Raw genomic sequence first — 6,459 nt, 5'->3', positions numbered from 1 at the left:
GTCGGCTGCGTGAGAGGTGCAGGGAGCGCTCTCTCCTCTCAGTCTGGCGCTGCGGAGGCGCTCCGCGGTCTCGGCCAGGTTCACGAGGTCGTCGAAGGCCTCGGGGGACATTTCCTCCTTGTTAGATTCGTCGCTGGGCGAAAACCGGACGGGCTGGCGCCGGAGCCGTTCGGAAGTGCGCGGCGGAATGGCCGACGCTGGCAAAGTTGGGAGTTCTTTGGGCACGGCGTCGGGGGTGGCGTCCGAATCGCCTGCCTCTGGGCCGGCGGGCCCGGCTGTCACAGGTTGACGCGCCGGGGCACGCCGCTTGGAAGGTGCCATCTCGGAAGAGCAAGCCGTGAGCTGGAATTATCCGCGCTCAGCGACGGGCCCTGCGAGCGCTGGGTGTGTTTTGGCGGGAACGCGACAATGGGCGTAGCGACAGGCTGGCTTGGCCGCGCCTGCCGCGTAGCGTAACGGTCGGGAAGGGGGGGGGGGCCCCGCGGAGCTGGACGTAGCCACGCTCAACGGCGGTGCCTCGCTTCGCGAAGAAACCCTAATACGCACTAGTACGCGGTTCTAACACTTTCACTACACTTGCTTCAAACACTTACCCTTAGACACAACAAGCTGGGGGGACGCGACGGGGAGACGCGAGGGACGCTACCGCTGTAGCTGGCACGCTGGCTTACGCCTCGCGTTACCGGTCAAAAGTAACGGTTTTTCTCGTCAGGGTGGGACTGCTGGCCTGAGCCGCGCAGTTCCCGGGGTGGCTGGCGACGCTGGCTTACGCCGCGCGTTGCCGGGTGGTTGGGTTACGCTGGCCTGAGCCGCGCGTTACCCTGTCTGTACTGAGGGGGCCTAAGTCCTCGCTGACCTAAGTCGCGCGTGAACGTTAGGAAGCACCGTGCCACTGTCGTAAAGACCCGCGGCTAGTGCTTGAAAGACGCGGTGGACTGGCTCTTGCCACGCCCTGCGCCCTTCCTTCTCCTCTCTCTCCCTCTTAACCGCTGCCACCAATGTGAGGGTGCGGGTTTGGGGAGGTGAACCGAAGAGAGAGTAGGAGGTATGGCTTAGTAAACTCAAGGTTTATTCAGGTACAGACAATCAGTAATCATACAGAGCAAGTACAAGTACAGTACGCGGGGCGAAGGTCCAAAAAGCACGACGCGGGACGAGTGCGCAGGAGGCGACTAGTCGCTGCTACCGCTGGACTCAGAGTGACCGGACCGCTCGGGGTCGCGGAGGTCTCGGGGGGCGCGGGCCGAGGGCCCCGGGGGAGGACTTCGGGCCCGCTTCGGGTTCAGCTTCGGGGTCAGCCCGGCGGACCGCTTCGGCTCCCGATCGGTCTCGATCGCACACGATCGGGTCGCGCGATCGCCCGCGGCGCGCTACAGTGGAGGCGCGGCGCGCTGCTGGCGCGGGGTATCGCTGCCGCGCGTCTGGGGTGGCGGCTGGATCTACGCGGGGGTATCGCCGCGGTGGATAATTGGAGCCCTGACTTAGTGCACAGAAAGGGTGGTGGAAGGCTCAAAAGCCGTATCACCACCCCAAACCGATAAAAAAATGACTGGCCCAAAAGGAGCTCACAAATCATTTCAAAGCTTCAAACTTCCTTGGACCGAGGCTCTTAAAAATAAAATCCTATTGGTGGTCATAATGAAGACAGGTCATACCAAAATAACCTCAGCCTGCTGAAATCAGAGCATTCAGCCTGACAGGAAGTAATTGTGTTATTGGTGGCCTTGCGACTAAAAGCTCTCACCAAAACCACAGTCGGCCCTGCGCATAGAGCTCACGACTGAAAAGATTTCAACTTCACACCAGCAAACATAAAAGGTAAAGTATCAGAAGCACTACAGTATAAACAAGTGCAAGTTATAGGAAATGTTAGTGACCATAAAAACAGCACACATTAATAAGAGTGTCACAGGCTGTCCCACGGACCAACTAACTGACTTGAGTGAGCTGCTTCAACTTCTTCACAAGTGTGGCCGTAGCAAATGAAGCTCACACCAAAAATTACTGGCGGCCCGAAAGAGCACACATTGCATTTAAGAAAGCCAAATGAGAACAGAGCACTCAGCTAATAACAAAAAACGCCAGTTCTTGGTGGTCTCATCATTGAAAGTCCTCACTGCGAACCACAGTCGGCCCTGAGTAGAGAGCACACGACTGACATGAAGATCGAATTTAAACCTGTGCCAGTTTTCTTCAATCAGGAGTCAAGCTATGAAACCATGCAATTACGTGAATGATGTTTTCTTATTGTTTTAATTTATTTTTTTGTGGAGGAAGCAAGGTGTTCATATTCCAAATTTAAATTGCAATGTTGTCCTGAAGTTATCCATCAATAGATAGAGAAAGGCCCCTGGCAACTTTGCAGATAATCACCATATCAATCATGTTCACAGAAACCATAAGGTAGAATCCTATCAAAATTAACGGTAACTTGAATTCTTGACAACTCAATACAAGTTGCCTTAAAATAAATGTGCCATAAATTTGAGTCAGTAAGCCCTGAAGTATAAATGTATGATGCAGCTCGGCCGGCCCAATTCAGAGCTCCCAGCCTCCCTAGTTACTGGGGTCAGTAACCTAAGTCTAGAGCACTCAGCTTGACCAAAACAAATCCAGTTCTTTGTGGCCGTATCAGTTGCAAGCTCACACCAAGAACGTAGTCGGCCCTCGACAAAGAGCACACAACTAAATTGATTCGATCTAAACGTCGACAAACAGATGTCACAGTATCAAAGACCCTTCTGTAGGAAGAAAATTGTTTTTGATGGCCGTAAAGAAAAACAGCTCGCATCAGAGTGATGTGGTCTACAGTCTTACCAAGTGACTCCACTAAGCTGGCCCAGCTTGTTGCATTTTCAACTTGCTTTTTGTAAAATCCAGGTTAGAAGATAATGTGTTTTCGGTGGCTGCCACAAATAATGGTCACACCCAAAGAAACCTCAGTCGGCCCAAAATGAAGCTCACAACTTATAGAGGAAAGCCAACCAAGACCACAGCACCAGTTCTCAGTGGCCTTGTCACTAAAAGCCCACACCAAGAATCATTCTCCTCTAAATATACAGAAATCCTCAAATTTCATCTTTACAAAATCAAACTTGGGACTGGACAACTGAATGTCATTACAAGAGCAACCCTCAGAACATCACTCAATACTAAGCTCTCAGTGAAGCTGGCCGTAATCACAGCACACAGCTTTGCCAGATCATGGTGACAAAATAGGAAGATTACTTGTAACGAAACAGCCTCCACCAAACGTGAATTGTTTGGTTTTAAAAAGGTCGGCCCAAAAGAGCTCCCAACTCATCACAGTGAGCCGGCCCAGTGTAGAGCTCTCAGCTCGACAGAGAGAAATCCAGTTCTTGGTGGGCATATCAGATGAAAGCAGACATCCAGAACTGTAGTCGGCCCTTGTATACTTTGAGCACACAACTGAAAGGACTTTAATAACCATATCATTCGATACAATACTGAAAGGCGAAATGTTTTGCATAAGATACCTATCAGCATGGATTATGCCCCTCTAAGCTGCTGTTGTCCAGCTCGCACCACCAAGGTGAATCACCGTGATTAAGTTGTCAGGAAAACTGAGCCTGACAAACTTATCACAGGGAATAACCAGTACATTCATCAACCACACACAGTGGGAGCAAATTGAAAATGCCTGTTCTGTTCGAAATGCAAAGTGATGCGATGATCTTTCACATTCATTCAATCATCGTGGAGTCAAGATAGATTCCACTACAGCTAACCAGCCAACAAGACCTTCAATGCTGACAATTGTGTACATATGTAGCACCACGTACATTCAGTCACAGACTCAACAAGGAACAGACTCACCAAAAGTTGACAAACACACTCAGCAGCCCTCCCAACTCCAAAGTCTGAAACCATTCTCGTAATCCATCACATCAGCATCTGCAAAAAAAAATAAAGAGAAAGATGAAAAGAGATTTAAATCCTGCACCATATTCAGTCACATGGAAGAACTTCTAAGAAGGAAAACGTACAGACAGGTATTCAGAAGGGATATGGTGCATTGCACTGGGAAATATTTTCTTACATTACTGCTGAAGTAGTGCTGGTCTCATGTGAAAAGTTCTTGCTGACTTCAGGAATCAATGGCCAGGCACTCTTCAGGGCCTTGCTGCACTTGCTCAAAGAAATCCTTCAGGATGACTTGAATTTGAAGACAAAGTAATGGCACCACTGTTTCATTCTCCCCTGATCTGAAAATAGTGTTACATACAAAAATTAGGCGAGCCCAGTGCGAGAGATAATAAAGCTGCCCTCAGAAAGACAATAGGGGCACAACAATAACTTACCTACATAAGGAGCTGCACCGGTCTCCTTCGGACTCCTTCACATCCAGTCAGCATGTGGCCGTCCCACTACCATAAAAAGCTGGGAGGGATTCTTCAACACACAAAAGCACTGCCTTGTCGTCCAACTTTGCTTTTCTTCAGAACCGGAGAAGCTGAAGTGAAATACAGGAAGATTCAGAGAGATGTAGGAACAGCGAAAAGGCTGAGTTGAGTTGAGACACGTATTGTGCAATCAATGCGCCACCGCTGTCTCCATCTGAAAAATAGGGAAACATTTAAATATTAAACAAGTAGGTCCAATAAATAATGGAGCTTCCCTCTGCCTCACGCTCAAAAATCTCACCATAACAGCTGTTTCCCTTTGCAAAAGCAAACCATTCTGGCAACAGAAATTTACCAGTTTGACAACAGGACACAAAAGCGTATTCTTTCATGAAGATTCATGAAGACTCTAATATATCCAAGCCTGAAACATAACAGTTTTCACTGCAACATAACAAATTTCTACTTCATAACTGAGTGAACTGAAAGAAAGAAAAGTGACACTCGAATAAGTTGTTGCCAGAATAAATATTATACCTTTAATTAGACAAGAAGATTACGAATGCATTCAGCAAGCTGCATAAGCTAAGCTTCACATTGTGATGAATCAAAAAGAGATTGTGCAGCAGAAGAGTTAAGACAGCCACAGCAGTGTTGAATTAGCTGCCTACTGAGGAATGGTTCTCAAGCTAAAACAAAGAGAGGCAACATATGAGGAACCAGCGATGCAAAGGCTGGGACAAAAAGTTACGAAAGAGATTCAACTGCAACAGGCAGGCAGCCAGGCTAGGCAGACAATATTTTCTTACTTACTGCTGGAGTAGCGCGGTGTTGTGTGTTAGTTTCTTGATGACATCTTGAATCGATAGTCAGGCTCTCTTCAAGGCTTTGCTGCACATACTCAAAGGAATTCCCCAGGCTGACTTGAATTCAGAGACAAAATTGTAGCACCACTGTTTCCTTCTTCTCTGATCTGAAAAAAATGTTACAAACTGAAATTATGAAGAGATTTAGCAGCAAAAATCTAGTCCCACTAGAGAGCTAAGACAAGCCTTCCATGTGGAGCTTGCCACTGTGGGAAATGTGACAAGATAAGGATGCAATACTCTTGGCACTTGAGCATTGAGAGGACAAGTTAGGTGGAATCATTATCACAAAGGAAGAATAAACATTAATAGAAAATAAAAACACATTGAAAAACTGGGATATAAATTGTGAACATTATTTCACCCTGACCAAACACCAGAGTCTGACCTATGATCTACTCAAATCAACTCACCTCGGCCTTGTGAAGAACCAGAGATTGCGCAGGACAAGCAAACAGAGAAGCCAGGGGTTTCAGATAGAAGTGTGATTGATCCATTCGAGTGAAAGCTTTCAAGCTGTCAAACTGGGCAACAGTCCTAAAAAAGAGAAACACAAACTTTACATGCCAGCAAAAATATCATTTCAACTATCTGATTCACTCAGAGTGAGGAATCCCAACATGAAGAAAAAAAATGTTGGTCTCAGCCTTTCCCCCAAAATTAAAACACGACAAGTTTCACCCCCAAGTGTGGAATATTTCCTCCCCAGCAAACTTTTACACACAGTTCAAAAAAGTACCAACAGAACAGCATAAGTTAAAGTACAAAACAACCACACTCCAGATAGTATTTGTTGTCAGCCTAATTTAGGTAGAGGCAAGTGCTGCTGAGAAAGAGGAAATGACATGCCTAAGCTGCGCAGCTAATTTGGCCCAGCTTATTAATTCAGCTGTGTCGCAAGGGAATCACATTTCATTCAGAAAGCGAATGTTTTTAGCTGGAGCTCATGCAGCCAATTATTTCTATCTGTGCAGTTTGCCAGGTGTCCTTTTAATGCATTCAGGCAGCATTTAAACAGCAGCAAAGCATCAAAAGGCCTGCATGAAGTTACACGGGCAACCCTCAAAACATCACTCAATGGACTGAGCTATCAGTGAAGCTGGCCGTAATCACAGCACACAGCTTTGCCAGATCATGGTGACAAAATAGGAAGATTACTTGTAACGAAACAGCCTCCACCAAACGTGAATTGTTTGGTTTTAAAAAGGTCGGCCCAAAAGAGCTCCCAA

At 47.2% G+C, this 6,459-nt stretch overlaps 1 long non-coding RNA gene across 3 annotated transcripts; it reads right to left on the bottom strand.

The window, feature by feature from the left end:
- Positions 1–3,773: 3,773 nt before the first annotated feature.
- Positions 3,774–6,265, bottom strand: LOC117653431. 3 transcript variants are annotated; one of them, XR_004588226.1, is made up of 7 exons: positions 5,644–6,265; positions 5,178–5,337; positions 4,902–5,053; positions 4,666–4,788; positions 4,323–4,578; positions 4,061–4,226; positions 3,774–3,915 (listed from the first exon to the last, which is right to left on the bottom strand). It is a non-coding gene; the product is annotated as an uncharacterized LOC117653431 (long non-coding RNA). The 3 variants fall into 3 exon arrangements; XR_004588225.1 differs by having other exon boundaries at positions 4,902–5,337; XR_004588227.1 differs by having other exon boundaries at positions 3,783–3,915; positions 4,008–4,226; positions 4,902–5,337.
- Positions 6,266–6,459: the final 194 nt, after the last annotated feature.

Source organism: Thrips palmi, unplaced genomic scaffold (genome assembly GCF_012932325.1).
Source record: "Thrips palmi isolate BJ-2018 unplaced genomic scaffold, TpBJ-2018v1 HiC_scaffold_8, whole genome shotgun sequence".
NCBI classification, from domain to species: Eukaryota; Metazoa; Arthropoda; class Insecta; order Thysanoptera; family Thripidae; genus Thrips; species Thrips palmi.
The sequence above is the reverse complement of the archived record's forward strand: the minus strand, read 5'-3'. Positions and strand labels throughout refer to the sequence as shown.